The 15,429-nt window shown below is 41.3% G+C and overlaps 1 long non-coding RNA gene across 4 annotated transcripts in view; it reads right to left on the bottom strand.

Moving 5' to 3' along the window:
• The window catches only part of LOC116277914 (uncharacterized), a 387,230-nt gene that overhangs the window by 300,051 nt on the left and 71,750 nt on the right, over positions 1-15,429 (bottom strand). The gene's annotated exons all lie outside the window — the stretch shown is intronic.

Below are 15,429 nucleotides of genomic sequence, written 5' to 3'. Positions count from 1 at the left end.
TCCCTGGCCACTGTGGTTGGCCCAGGGGTATGCAAGTGGACATAGAAAGGCAAGTAGGTAGCTCCAGTAATGGTGAAGGCCACCCTGAGGTAATGTCAGAAGTAGTCTTGGGATTAAGCGTACAGTAAGACCAGCAAAATGGAGAGACATAAGAACCTGGGTCCCTGATGACAATACTGAGCTACTGCTTTATACCACACATGAAGCAAAACAGAGGAGATAATAAATTTTCTTATTGATTAATCATTTTCAGTCAGGATTTTCTGATTCTAGTAGTCAAAAGCTTGCTTACTCAAACTAAATATAGAATGGAGGATCCAGTCAAAAAGAACAATGTTTTTAATCTTTCCCCAAGCCCAGTTCCCTAATTCTCCTTTTCAACAGGGACCTAAGCCACTGCAGCTTAGAATGCTGTGGTCCCTACCTTTCCTCCCCTTCAACATCAGCTATACTTGTACTTTCGTATCACCAAAATGTTTAACTGTTACATTTTCTGAACTACAGAAAACAAACAAATTTTTAATACTTTAACAACAGACATGCTTTAAAAATTAGCTTCTTTCCAAAAAGATAGGAAGCTGCCTCCAGAATCAGAGGAACAGAGGATATAAAGACATAAGAGGAAAAGCACTGGAATCACAAGACCTGGGTTCTAAAACCGCCTCTATCTCTAACCATTATTTGCAGTCCTGGATAAGTCACTTCTGCAGCCCCATTTCTTCATCTGCAAAATGAAGGACCTGGCCTAGGCTGCTTGTCTAGAATCTTTCAGCAACTTAAGGAAAAATAAAAATAAAACAGAATTACTTGATTCAAGCACCAAAAAAAAAAAAAATATACCCATAGCTTAGAAAATACTTTGAGGTTAAATTAAGGAGTATGTGAACAGTGACCTTTATTCATACAACTGGAGTTTGATGTGTTTCTGCTCCAGTGGTAGGCAGAGATGGCATATTTATTCAATTCTTTCAGTTAGAAAATTTTAAATGCAAATATATGTAAATTATGGACATTATAAATGAGAACAAGAAAGAAAAATAAAATCCTGATTATGGGTTGGCTGAAGGGACATTATCAGAATCCCAAAATGAAACCCAAAAATCCATGCTTGGAGAACCACAGCCAAGATTAATCCCATTCTCGCCCCTGCATTTCTAAGTCACCACCTGGAGTTCCTACCATCAGTTAGTACTTAGTGCTCCTGGCTGCATTAGCATTTCATGTATGTAGGAGGTTCAGAATCTCAATCCACAAAACTCAAGTATGCCAAAATGCAACTTTATTTTCTATATATGACCTGACTTTCTCTCTCAAACTTTGCATTCCATCATTTGGCAGGAACTTTAATAGGCACTGCTGGGTAAAATCAAATTAAGTCAGGGTTTTCTTTTCTTAACCCTTATTTCTGGGGTTGCAGTTAAATTCCAAGGGCAAAGAAAGGGCAGAGATGGTAATACTTAGCATCAGAGCATGGCAAACGGCCTTTGGTCATGGTCTCACCTGTCTACACTGAGTAGTGTCCTGGTTCCCGCTAGTCACTGATTGGCACCTGTCCCCCAGTGACATGTGCAGAGGCATACACATGTGGTCTCTGGTCAGCCACATGCTCCATGCCACCCATGCTGCTGCACCCTCATCCCACTGAGAGACTTTCCCATGTCCTGGGGCGCCTTTCAGTTCTTTCTCTGGCCCCGTCAGCAGGTACACGGGAAATGTTGAGATGTTCTCCCTGCCAATCTCAGATTATTAGAAACCTGATAGCTGTGTCAGACCGTCTCTGTCTGTACACAGTTGTCAGCATTGCAATTCTCCTGCTCTCACCACACAGTGCGGAGTGCCGGGTACCCTATGATTTGTCTTTCCTGATCATTCAGTGTGAAGGAGAGGTCTCCCCAGCCTTTGTATCACATATTCTCTCACTCCTCTACTCTTCATCAGGAAAAGGTCCCTTCTAAGAGCTACCCTTTGCCACATCCAACCCTCTTTCTTGCTTTCTACTTTGCAAAATCCTCAATTTAAGGGTGAAATAAACGAGGCCCAGAGAGGTTAACACACACTCCATGACCACACAGCTCACTACTTCCTTTAACTCCAGTTTCCTCATTTACTTACCTATTTGTCCATTCATTCAATGAACATACTGAATTCCAATAATTGACACTCAGTGAGAATAAGACAGCATTACTGCTTTTGAGCAACTCACATTCTAGTGAGGGAGGCACAGTCGTAAATAGATAATGACAATACAGTTAAATAAATTATTGGCCAAACAGACATATGAACAAGTGATATGATGGCTATTACAGGAGCTCTCTGGATATTTCCCTACCAGAACCTGAACTTGCACCCCTCCTGACACTTCTTCTGATAGGAAACAGAAAGGATTAGCAGATTGGTCATTAGCTATTGTTCTCCATGCAGTCACTAAAACCACACCACCACTTCCCAGAACATGGGCTGTGTATGTCCAAAAAGGGGAGGGAATGGTATTCTCTAAAGAGCCCTTACTTGACGTTTTTCTTTGTATATGAATTCCTGTACACTTTTTATGTTTCTATTAAAGGATAAATAGAAAACTGTCCCACAATATCCAAAACCATGTAAGTGCATAGTGATCGAAGATAGCCGTGGGTCCACATTTCTGCCATGAGGAAAATAATAAAAAGGTCACAACCCCACTCCATCCCCACTGTGCCAGAATAGCCCAGTTAGGTCCACAGAGATTTCACCATTCAGCATTCAGCATCACTCTCTCTCCAAGGCAACTCTCTCCAAGGCAGTTAGCTCCATCAGTTCTGGGGCCTAGAATAGTTCAGGCTGTGGGCTGTAGCAAAGCGGTTAAGGCTTTGACATTACTTGGTACGGGTCCCAGTTCCTTGGAATTTCTGACTCATTGAAATCAGAAGATTTAAAGCACAGTCTATCCCAGAGAAGGAAGACTGCCCCAGTGTTCTGCAGACCAGAAAACAGCAGCCCAGAAGGAGAGGGCTGCTCTTATCAGATAAGGGGTGAGCGAGTGAGTTGACCACTTGGCTGGGAGTGAAATGGTAGTGGAAGGAGCACTGTCAAAGGAGAAGCTCCCAGCTAAGCTTCAGCAGCTCTGAAAAGCAGCTCTAGATGTGGAAGGCAGTGGGAAGGTGTGAAGAGAAGCCATGGGGCAATCAGAGGAGAAAAGACTGTGGAAGGAAAGCTGAGAAACTATGCCACACACAGAGTCCCAAATCAAACCCAGATTACAGTCAAGAAGCAGGTACACCCCAGACCACCTTCAAGAAGCAAGAAAGAATGAATAAATCAAATAACTACATCTGGTTATGGATACCTGAAAGAGACAGGGACACTTCCCAGTATAGTAAAAGAAATGGTGGAAGTTAAGCATGCTTCAGAGAGGAGATGTGGGTAGAAATAAAGACTATATTTGAACAGTAGAAAAAAAGGCCAAGAAAAACAGAGAAAAAGATTGAGGTGAACAAGAGGTACAGCACAAAAGAGAGAAGTTATCTTCTACAGAGGGAAGGACTCTTGTGGGACCTGCTTCAGAGTAATGGCCATATCTGAAAGACAATGAGGCAGAAAGGATGGGAAGGGAGAATAGAGGGGAAATCAAAAAAAAAGGAAAAAGCACAGAAAACAAGCTTTGTATGTTCAGATGACTTCAGAAAAGACCCATAGGAAATAGCCTAGAACCAGGGGAAAAAATTGAAAGGAAAGAAAGGAATCCCGGGTGAAACAAACAGAGGCATGTACAGGAAACCCAAAAAGTCATAACTGGAGAAACAGTAAAATTGGAATGTGCTGATAGATCTGAAACCCGAGAAGATAGGGAGAATTGTAGATATCTGATATTTAAGTATTTATGCCTAAGTCTGTGAAGATCGCATCAGATCGTAGATGTAAACAGGCCACCAAAATTATACACATAGATATAGGATTGTAAGTTATTGTCATACGATTGTATTATTAACAATATGAATAAAACTTATCCATTATCCAGAAGCTACCAATAATTGACCTAAGCATATAAACTTAAGAGCAGCCTTTGTTGTGCTTCCAGCACTCAAGTGGAGAAGCCATTAGGATAGGGCCAGACATAAGTTCACTCAGGAAGTCAGAAACGGAATGGCTCAGGGGATGGAGGGCCCATCAACAGGTTAGTAGAAAAAATTCAGCTCTCATTCCCAAAGGATACCTCATGCTTTCCATGCTTCTTCTTCAATACCTCATCCAATTTCCCCAAGACACCAATAGCTCTGAGTGCCAGACATGGCTGATTATCTCCCAAAATACATTCACTTTTTTTCCTTTAGTTAATATCCCCCCACCCCCAATTTTCAGCTTGACACATGGCTGACCAGCCCAAGTGTACATGTCTCAGCCTCCCTTACAGCTATATGTGTCATATGATTATGTTCCGGTTGCTGGAATGAAAGAGAAAGTGATACTCGCAACTTACAGGTTGTACCCTCTGCAGTATTCCCCTTCCCACTGCCCAGAATGTGGTTATGATGATGAGAACCATGGCCTCCACCTTAGACTATAATTTGGGGAAAGTGCATTGAGTATGGCAGAGCAGCAAGACAGAGGGAACTTGGATCCCCAAAATTGTGAAGCCACCGTATCAGGCTGGTAACTGCTTATGTTCAAACTGTTACATGAGAGAAATGTAGATTTATATCTTCTTTAAGCTACTGTTCTTTGGGCCTTTGTTAGTTAGCAGCCATATCAATATCATAACTAAAATAAACAGTATCGTTTAGGTAGTTAGTATGAATTTCTCAATCCATATACTAAAACATGTAAGAAATGTGAGTTAACCTTTCATTATGTCAACTTAATCTCTATTTCAAGCTCCACCTAATCTGATGGTAAAAAAAAAAAATCACCTCAATCAAATGCAAGCTTTCTCAGCCAAAGTTTTCTCTACTAATTTAAAGTTTTCTTCACTCCCTGGTCCTCTGAGAGTCTGCAGCATCCAGATATGAAGAGGGACTTAGGAACGTGGTCTTGAGAAAGATATACTGGCATTTTTCAAGTTGTAAATTGGTTAGGTATTTAGATTCCTGTAGTCCTCAGGTGCATATGACATCTACTGACAGGCCCATATTCCCCAACCACGAGGCCGTTTCAGGAGTACTGGAATTTTCTCAGCTATGGCCATACCACTGGCAGCCATATGGGAAAATGACATCTTACTGTTCCTACACCCCATCCAGGGTGCCTCATTCAGATTTATGCCTCAGGACCCTCTGCCAAGACACCCCATGTGATGTCTGATCCCCGCTCTTTCATTTCTAATAGCACAGGATATATTGTACTTTCCCAGGGGAATGAAAAAGCAGGGCACAGCTTTCTCTACTCTCAAACCCACAAACATCCCTGTTCATTTTATCACCTTCTCCAACTCAGCATTTCAAATTTAAAAAGAAAAAGAATTTGCTAACTGCTGTGACAATCCACCTTGGAGTGAGGCCTAATGTCATCACTCCATACTTGGCAAATGATACCCTATTCAGATTTTCAACATATTCAATTGACCAACTACAATTCACTGTATTCATAAGTATTTATGCTTAGTTAAGCCTTACCTCTAGACATCTTATATTTCACATGACTTAATTATGTGTGACTGTTGACCAAATCCCTGAATAATACTCTCTGGCTCCCTAAATGACCATGCAAATATCCTTATATCCATGAATGTCAGGCTTGATTATATGTGACTGTCAGGGGAAGAGAGGGTAGGAACTTTACATTTATGTTTCCATGAATTCATCTTAAGCTTCATCTGCTTTGCCACATGGGCCAGGATCATAACCTGGATGTATTAATTGATACTAAAGATAAAATAGATAGGAACAGTCAGCTCTTTGACCCTCAACATGAGAGACCTTTTCTGCTGTTTTACTTGGGCCCCTGTCATGGTTACAGCCCGAACGATGCCATCAGCAGCACCTGCCCTTCTTCCCAAATCCCAGCTTCAAACCTGCCACTCTGTAATCACGGCCCTTATTCTTCCAGAAGATTTTCTCAAGAACTCCTCCTGCCAAACTTTCTGACCTCTTAATGACCTCAAAACCATTTTCTCACTATCCATTAGCTAATTATCCACTGGGTTTCCTTTTGCTCTCATCCCTATTAGATTCTACGTGCCATCATTATGATCACTCCCTTGCTAATGTCTTCAACTCCCTGCATGCTGTCTGTATGTCTTCCTTGCCTGGGAAAATCCTGGTCCTCTATGAGTCTTACTTTCTATCTTTTCTGTGCTTTTGCCTGAGCAGCTGAATATTGCCACAGTAAGTTAATAACTGAGTTCATTCACTCATTCATTCTTTTAATAAATATTTCTTGAGTGCCTACTATTTACCAGGCCATTCAGGCACCATGGAGACAGTGGTAAAGAAAACAGACAAGGCACTTGCTTTCTGGAGCCTCTATTCTAATGGACAGGGCTCACTTGAAGTTTATGAACTCAAATGTGCTCTTATGAAAGGCCAGCAATCCTATGCTGTTCTTCTTGTAGGCCTGCTTTCCCACTGATCGGATCATTTGATGTCTTCTGCTTTCTTTCAATCTCCCATGCTCCCTGCTTGATCCACGTTCTCACTTGATGGTCTTGCCTCATTCTTCATTGACAAAAATAGACAAATTGACAGCCACAGGCCTCATCATTTAATGAAGTCTATCTTCCTTCCTTTTAACAAAAGAAGTTTTCTTGCTTTTCTCAAAACCAGCCCCTCCCCCTATGCTCTGGATCAAGGGCTTTGCTTCTTCCCTTGTGACCTCTCTGGAGGAACACTTCCATCACACAAAAACATGGTCTCTCAAGATTCATCTTCTGAAAGCCCTCCTTTTCCCTTGACCTAAATAGAACTACATTTCTCAAAAGAGATGTCTAAACATACAATATCAACTTATTTATCCCTATTCACTTTTCAACCCATTCTAATATGATCTCAACACAGTACCACCCACTCCAACCCCACCACTCCACTGGAGTGGCCCTTATCATGGTCACCAACTATTATGCCATGTTGCCCAACTGATACCTCTCTGTCTTCATCTTACTGGACCTCTTATCAGCATTCAGCTCAGCTGATAATTCTCTCCTCCTTTAAACATTTTCACCTCTTGGTTTCTACATCTCCAAGATTTCCTTTGCCTCATTAATCTCCTTCTCAATCTCCTTTGCTGCTCTTTACCTGAGCTCTAAAGCTCTAAAGTATATCTTCAGGCTTCTTTCCATTCTCTTCTCTCCACACACATTTCCTAGGTGATCTTCTCTGTAGTGTGGCTTAAAACTATATATATATATAAAACTATATATATATATATGCCAGCAACTCCCAAATTTAATCTCCACTCAGACCTCTCCCTTAAGGTCCAGACTCACATATCCAACTGCCCACTCAACATTTAATTACTCCTCAAGTCCTGTCAACCCTAATACATAGATGGAGATGTGGATTGTTTGAGTCAGTTCATGTTTCTCCATCTCTACTGCCCCCATGCCAAGGCTAAGACTAAATAAGACGATAGTCTCCTGTCTCCATGCTGCCATTCTTGACCACATTCTTCACTCAGAGGCCAGAGTAATCTTAAAATATAAGTGGTATCATGTATATTTTCTGCTCAAACAAATCCTTTAATAGCTTCCCTTTTTGTAGGAAAAAAATTTAAACTCCTGATCAATGGCTCTAGGGCAGCACATGACCTTGCTTGACCCATCTCCAACATCAATCACTTGTCTTTGCAGATGCTATTCCTTCCTTCTGGAATGCCCTTCCCTTCTGTTCTTTACATAGCTAGTTCCTTCCACTCTTCCTCAAGTATAAAGCAGTTGGCCCTCACTCTATTGCCAACTTCCAGTTGGTGTCTTTCATAGTACTTATTATAATTTGTAATTATTTTTTAATAATTCAGTTGTTTTTAAACAGTGTTTGCCCTTATTTCCCATTCAAATGCTAACTGCACATAAGCAGGCACAAGTCTGCCTTATTCACCATGGTATTTCCAGTATCTATACCAATGCTTGTACCAACTCAAAATTAAATTAGACGTTTGCAGAACAAATTCACAAAAGAATAAGTGAATAAAGTATGGGAGCTCTAAGGGTGTATGTACCATTTCCAGAACTATTAAAATTATCATGTGGCAATAGCCTGCTAACTTATGAATCCTAGCTGTTGCTTTGTATTCTGTAATAAGAATTTTTTTATACAGCCTTTGAGATGTGTGGATCTCTAGGTTTTCAATTTATTTTTGTTGTACACAGAGCATCATGTATGAAACCCCAATTATATCCTGTTACGTGTAAGCAAGTAGATCAAAAGATTCAGAATCCACTCTCAAGTCTCCATAGTGAAATTTCCCAGGCATGTGAGACTAACATGCTGAAAGCACTCAGGGGAGAGCACACAGATTCTGAAAGCACACCCTAGTAGCACATACAATGAAAGCAACCATTTGCCTAACTCTGACCCTGTGTCAGGCACTAGACTAAACCATTTGCATGCACAGCGTAGTCAGTCCTCACAGCAACACAATGAGAGGGACCAATAATTCTCCATTTATAGATGAGGAAACCAAGACCTCTAGACTTGGCTAACATGTCCAAGCTCATACAGAGAACAAGTCGTAAAACCACACTCCTCATCTTTTTGCTAGTCTTCCTCTCTGCGCCTTCAGAGGTACAGGTGACACAAATGAAGGGAGAGAATTTAGGTCTCTTTTCAGTTCAGATGATAGGAGACAATGCATGAAGAATATAAAGGGCCCGCAGATTCCAGTCTTATATCTTGGAATTATCCTGTTTTAACAAAGGGGATCTTCTACAGTGGAATAACTTTTTTTCCAATGTACTTCAGTCATTGTTATGCAAACCTCATATCCCATGTTGCACAAAAGTCCTGAGGGACCCTCTGGTGTGTGTATCTTTAGGTTTTTAGAGTTATTCTTTCCTTTTCCAGAAGGCTTGAAAATGATAGGCCAATGACAGCTGCATTCCTGTAGCCCGTTAATGTGTTCACTGGGCCATTTTTCAGAATGCCCCCCCGCAGAGAACACGTGGGGCCAAGAGCCAGGGAGGCAGATGTGCTCCTACAAACTGCACCTCTCAGCCCCAAACTGCACAAGGACAAAGGCTTGGCAAGTAATAGGCACTAATGAAGCTGGAATCATAATTAATGTTAAGCACATTTCCTTTGGCCCACAGTTTACTCTCTAGAAACCCCCTTGTTATCTGCCAGCGCTCCTTCGTTGTTTCATTCTATTCACACCAGAGCAGGCAGGCTATGAGGTAAGTCTAACAATCAGAAATGACAGACTTTGCTCCAGACAGAAAAGGGACACCCAGGGAGAGGTCAGTGATCATTACACATGGTAAGCTCAATACAGGTATGCAGAGCAGTCATCAGATTTAATAACTGATGTCCTGCTTTATTGTCCTGTTTTATAACAAGTATTAATAGTGACAGCCAACATTTTTTGAAGGTATTCTCTCAAGTCTTTTGCACTTATCAAGTCTTTTAATCCTTACAGCAATCCTATGAAGTACTATTATTAGCCCCATTTTACTGATACAGAAATTGAGACTTGAAAAGCTAAAATAATTTGCCCAACGTCACATAGCCAGACACTGGTACTGGAAGAGATAATACCCCAGAGTCTGAACTCTTAACCCCTATACTCCCCTGCCTCTCACAGATACATAATCAAACATCTCTAAATGGCAACCTGGCTGCCCTTAATTCTAATCACTGAGTCATTTTCAAACATGAGCATTCTTAGCTCAGTTATGATAAAATCATAGATATTTAGGGTTAGAAAGGGCCCTAAAGAGGCATGTGGACTAAGGCTTAGGCTTATCCTATTTATTCATAAGAGAAATAAGCTCAGATTAGCAGACAGCAATAATAGGGAAGTCGATTTTTACTCAATCGGAGAAAGACTGTTCTAGTGAATATCACAGGAGGTTTCCTGAGCCAGGCCTCGAAGTGGTACACATCACTTCTGCACTCATTCTACTGAAGAGGGCTTAGTCATGTGACCAGTGAGGATGGCCGAGCAGCCTGGGCCCCCGGTTTCAGAAGGAGAAGACAGGTTTTAGTGCACAGGAATTTTCCTTTCATCCCCACAGAATTTTTGCCTTACTTGTGGCTATTTTCAAAAGTCACTGAGAGTCCAACGAGCCTTTTTGTTTGTTTGCTTTCTTCAGATTTACTGTAGTAATGCAAGTTGCTGATGACCATACTGACCTATTGATCACCATACTGAAAGAGCTGAGAATTCTCAGATGAGAGAATCTGAAAATAACGTAGGCTTTTCTAAATGCTGAGAGGAGGGGCACGGTAATGGCTGGGACACCAGACAAATGTTTCAGAGAATCTAAAAGAAATAAGCAGCATGTTAGTATAGATATAATCCCATAAAGAAGAGATAATCTACTCCCATACTCAATACTGGAAGCCCCAAACCACCTAATCCTTCCAGTGCGTCCCAAGTTATGCTTACATTTGTGCTTTTTCTGAGTTCTTACCCAAAAATAGAGAAGACAGTAGGTTTAAAACCCATTTCAGCTGCTTGCCAGTGAAAAATGGCATCACGCAGTTGATAGTTATTTTCGGAAAATCCACTCTCCTCTAGCGATGAAAGCCAAATCAGATGGTTTTTCCACTTGATCAATTTTAAAGTGTAGAAGTCGGGGGAGGCGTGTCTCAGTAATAGACTCTAAGTAGGACTCCATTAAAAATTTACAATTTAATAAGAAATGGGGTTTGTCTCACAAAGGTCTGTACATTCTTTACCCAAGTAGTCCATCTACGCACTTTACTTCTCCCTGAAGACCAAAATCCTGACATGCAAGGGCTTTTTCTCTCCTCCTTTCTATTTCTCAGGATTTTCTCTTCCTCTCAGAATTATTTGAAACGGTCATTTTTTTTTCTGACCATAAACAGAATGAACAATAACACTCCCTCATTTTCCAGGATGCTCTGCACATCCAAAGACAAGGACCTGTCTTTTCCTTCCCAGTACCAAGTACAGTGGCTTGTCATCTTAACTGCTTACTGATAATCATGTCTTGTTTGGGGAAAGAGCCTTAAGTCTGGGGAAAGAGCCTAAGCTGGGGATTCAGCAAACTATAGAAAAAATCATGCTTCTTCTATAAAATGGAAAATTATATGGCCATTTAAAAAAATCATATTTTCAAGGAATTATTTCAGACCTAAAAATAATAACTACTCATTGGAACACTTCTTAAATTTCTAGTCATAAAAATATTGAACTTTTGTCTTATAATCTAAGAGTGAAAACAAGGTTTGGCATTCCTTACTGACTCATGCAGAAAACTTGTCAAGATTCTTTAGCTTAATCTTATCAGGCTTTCTATTGTCCTTGAAAGGAAAGGAAGGCTGCATTCAAAATGAGTAGATTCCCAGAACTCAATGGTTATTTGCTTTGTGAAGACGGATACCTACTACAACTCTGCTCTTTATTTTGCGAATAAAGTTGTAAGCATAATGGAAAAAAAAGCAACTGCTATATAATGCTACCCAAGTAGATTGTTAATTTTATGAGGAAAGATTCTACCTAGTTTTATCAATAGCATTTCTATTCCATCCTTCCATTTACCTATCTTGTGACATGACCAAGATTCTAGCTATGATTTTTGCTCATATGAAAAGAAAATTTGGGCAGAATTGAAGCAAGGATCAAAACAGTATTGGCAGTAATGAGAATAATAGCATTACTTTACTGTGTCCATGAACTATGCCAACAGTTTCATGTATCTTACCACACTTGAGTCACATACCAGCCTCCTATTTTAGAGATGAGAAAACTGAGTCACAGGTTTAGATGTATTCCTCAAGGTCCTACAGTTAGGAAATGATGACTCTGGGGTTTAAACTGAGGGAATTTGACCCCAGCATCCACTCTAACTCTACAGCATGCTGCCTCATATTTTTATTAAGAAGGAGAGGAGAGAGTATTGGGAAAAATAAATGTCTAATCTTCTCACAGATCTATCCACCAAGAACATTAAAAAATCAGCCAGGAAGTCAATCTCATCTGCCGTCTGTAATTTTAGGCCATCATTCTCAGTGCCCATTTGAAATCTATTCATTGACAGACAAATACTGGTGTACCTTTAGAAACTATGCCTCCAAAAAAATAATCCTGAGAGCTAATCAATAAAAGCCTCTTCCAGTTTAGCACACAAAATAAACTATAAAGAATAATGTAATTTTAGAACTTTCCTCAGCACAGAAATGACCACCTCTCTGGTCTTATCTTTCTTGCAAAGCAGGAAATGAGAAGACAACATAGAAAATTATGGCCATAATTTCTAGCTGATTGGAGTTAAAATAGCTCTTGAAAAAAATAAGTGGTAAAATAGGCCACAAGCTCAAATTAGAGATAGCGAGTCTTGGAAAGCATTCACATTTTCAACGGAGAGACAAATTAACCATAAAATAAACATTAACCCAATGGTTCCAACTCAAGAAGAAACAGAAATGGGCCAAAGACCAATCAGCTTTAAGCAAATGTAATGCAGACTCTTTTAACAAATGGGACAAATGGGAGAATGAGGCTGAATCCCTCCAGGGCCTGGGCCTGGTGAGATCCACCGCACAGAGGGAGGTAATGCCCAGAATAAGTAGGCAGAGCAAGAATCTAGGATACGGACAATAATCTGATAAAACTGGCCTATTACTGCAACTTCACTGCATTTATTTAGAAAACAATTTTCCAAGAAGCAATGCTGAACTCCATCTGCAGGCCCACAGAAGTGAGCACACTCTGAAGAGGTGAAGTCCACATCTACCCACAGGATAGGAAGTCAGGACAGAGAAACACTGCTAGCCAGAGGGGTGGGTAGGGAGAAGAATGTACAAGGGCAGCATCTAACATTCAGACATCCAACGGGCAAGGGAGTAAGGGTGGAAGAAGAAGGTTTGTGCTAGATTCTAACCACAGTTCTGCATCACAAGCCTGAGAGAATAAAAATCACCCACCACAGTACTGGTCGCCTCCAGGCATCATGTCCTCCTTACCCAGGTCCAGAGGTCCTTTTTGAAAAAGAAGACATTAACCAGGCAACAACAACAAAACAAGGATTCGGGTTGGAAAACCAAAGAGAGCTTTTTCAGCATCAGGCAAAGGAACGCCTGGTCCAGCTGTTTGCTAACTTCAGCCCTTTGGAACTAAATGAAACTGAATGTTTCTTTTCCACTGGAATCTGAAAAGATGGAAGCAGCAGTGGTTCTAGAACCTTAAAACATTGCCTTGGAGGCTGAGGCACCCTCTGCCTTGGTCATATTCATTAAAGCATTATTTCCTTCAACAGACCTCTTTTGAATTCCTTCTCTCAGACAAGTCCTGTGCCAGGGAAATACAGACATCAAACAACAACCATGCATCCTGAAGGAACTTATATTTGTTGGAAGTGCTGAGTCATCAATCCAAATATATGCCCTGTGGCTCAAGGTAAAATGTATCAAAAGCTGATAATGTAAAGTAGAAGGAAAGAATCATGGCTTGCCAGGGAAGAAAGCCAGCTGGTGGGGGAGGGGAACCTGAGCCAGTTTCTGAGCCACATCTCAAAGGAGGAATACAATTTCTGCAAACAGAGACAGGGTAAAAGAGCATCCTGAAAAGAAACAGAGCTAGAACAAAGACTCCAGATGAGAGGAAATGAAGGAATGATTAGAGGGGGAGCAATCTGCTTTGGTTCTAGGATGACCCAGACCACAGGTAAAATGGAGCTAAAATACACAGCTCCTAGGAAATCAATACAAGAGAATATGATGGATAGGCACTAAACATTTTTAATTGTGGAGTTGATGTGACCAGAGATCAACCATAAGGGAGAAGTGTTCGGTGGCTTCGAGGGGTGGAGGGTGCAAGTGAGAATAATCATTGTACATTGATTTCAAGCAGTAAGAGATGGACCTAAGACACTTCAACAGGAAATGAGGGAGATGGCATCAAGAGACATAAAGAAGGTAGACTCTACTGGACTTGGTGGCTGTGGTGGAATTGAGACAGGAAGGAAGGGGGCAGGGGACAACCATTAAAAGACTGACATACCAGTTGAGGATATGACAAAAACTGGTTAGAACCTACTAGGCCCAAGATGGTAGAAGATTTGCCTTCCAGTAGACCTTGAGCCTCATCACACATACACTCACTGTAATACATTAGCTGCTAACTGATACACCCCTAGCTCCATGAAAGTTCCCAGGCTGACTATAAAAGGCCAAAAAGTGGGTGGTAGCCCAATTCCTGGAAATCCATGCCCCTTCCTCAAAATATTGGAATAATCCTCCCACTTGTTAGCCTATGAAATTATCAAGCCAATAAAAACTAGCAACATGCCCTGGGGCTGCCTCTCTTGCCTTCTGAGAAGGCCCCCACTGTCTATGGAGTACTTATCTCCCTGAAAAAATCTACTTTCACTTTACTACGGCTTGCTCTTGAATTCTTTCCTGCACGAAGCCAAGGACCCTCACTTGGTGGGGCACATCGCAAGGACTCACCCGCGACCTGGGACAAGACCACCCTCTCACACTAGTTACATCAATAGCCCCAATTCTTCACTCCTCCCTGTATCCACATACTTTGCCAGGCAAAACTGCAGGCACCCCCACTAAAAAGTTGAGTCTTCTGAATCTGGACTCATCCAATGGAATGAGGAAGAAAGGAGAGAGTTTCTGTTTTGAGTCCAGGCTTCTAGAAGCCTTGCATGTTTCTGCTCATGCTCTGTCCCTTTGTCTTGAAAACATACTCAGCTAGAGCTAAGCCACCCATCACCTCAGCCAGCATAGCCCCAGTTGGGTAAGTGAGCCCAGCCAAGATGAGTAGAGCCACCAAGGCAGCTGCCACCTAACCCCAGACTTAGGAACCATGAACGTAGGACTGGGAGCCACTAAGCTTTTGTGATTGTATGTTGTGGATAACTGACATGGCGACTGCTAAGAGAAAAGGGAGAAGGACAGCATGGCTTGGGGAGACTCACAGATAAAGACGATGACACCAGGATGTATGTGTGAAGTGAGAAGGGTTTGTGCCTGGGGCAGTAATGGTAACTAAATAGGACCCCAAATTCCACCACTGGAACAGCATTGTTTTAGATTGTTGATTTATAGGCTAAAGAAGTAGGTTCAACTACATAAACAAGAGGGTAGCAGACTATATTCTATGAGCCAAATTTAGCCTGCTGTCTGTTCCTATAAAGTTTCCTTGGAACAGAGCCATGCTTACTTTCTCGTATTCTCTATACTTGTGTTAGCACCACAGCAACAGGTCTGAGTAGTTATGATAGATATGGGGGCACCCACAAGGCCTGAAATATTTACTATCTTGCTCATACTTTGTTATAAGGGATCAAACAAGGGATTCTCTTTTAACACAAAATTTTCCAAATGT

The sequence above is a fragment of the Vicugna pacos genome, chromosome 3, assembly GCF_048564905.1.
Source record: "Vicugna pacos chromosome 3, VicPac4, whole genome shotgun sequence".
NCBI lineage: Eukaryota > Metazoa > Chordata > Mammalia > Artiodactyla > Camelidae > Vicugna > Vicugna pacos.
The sequence above is the reverse complement of the archived record's forward strand: the minus strand, read 5'-3'. Positions and strand labels throughout refer to the sequence as shown.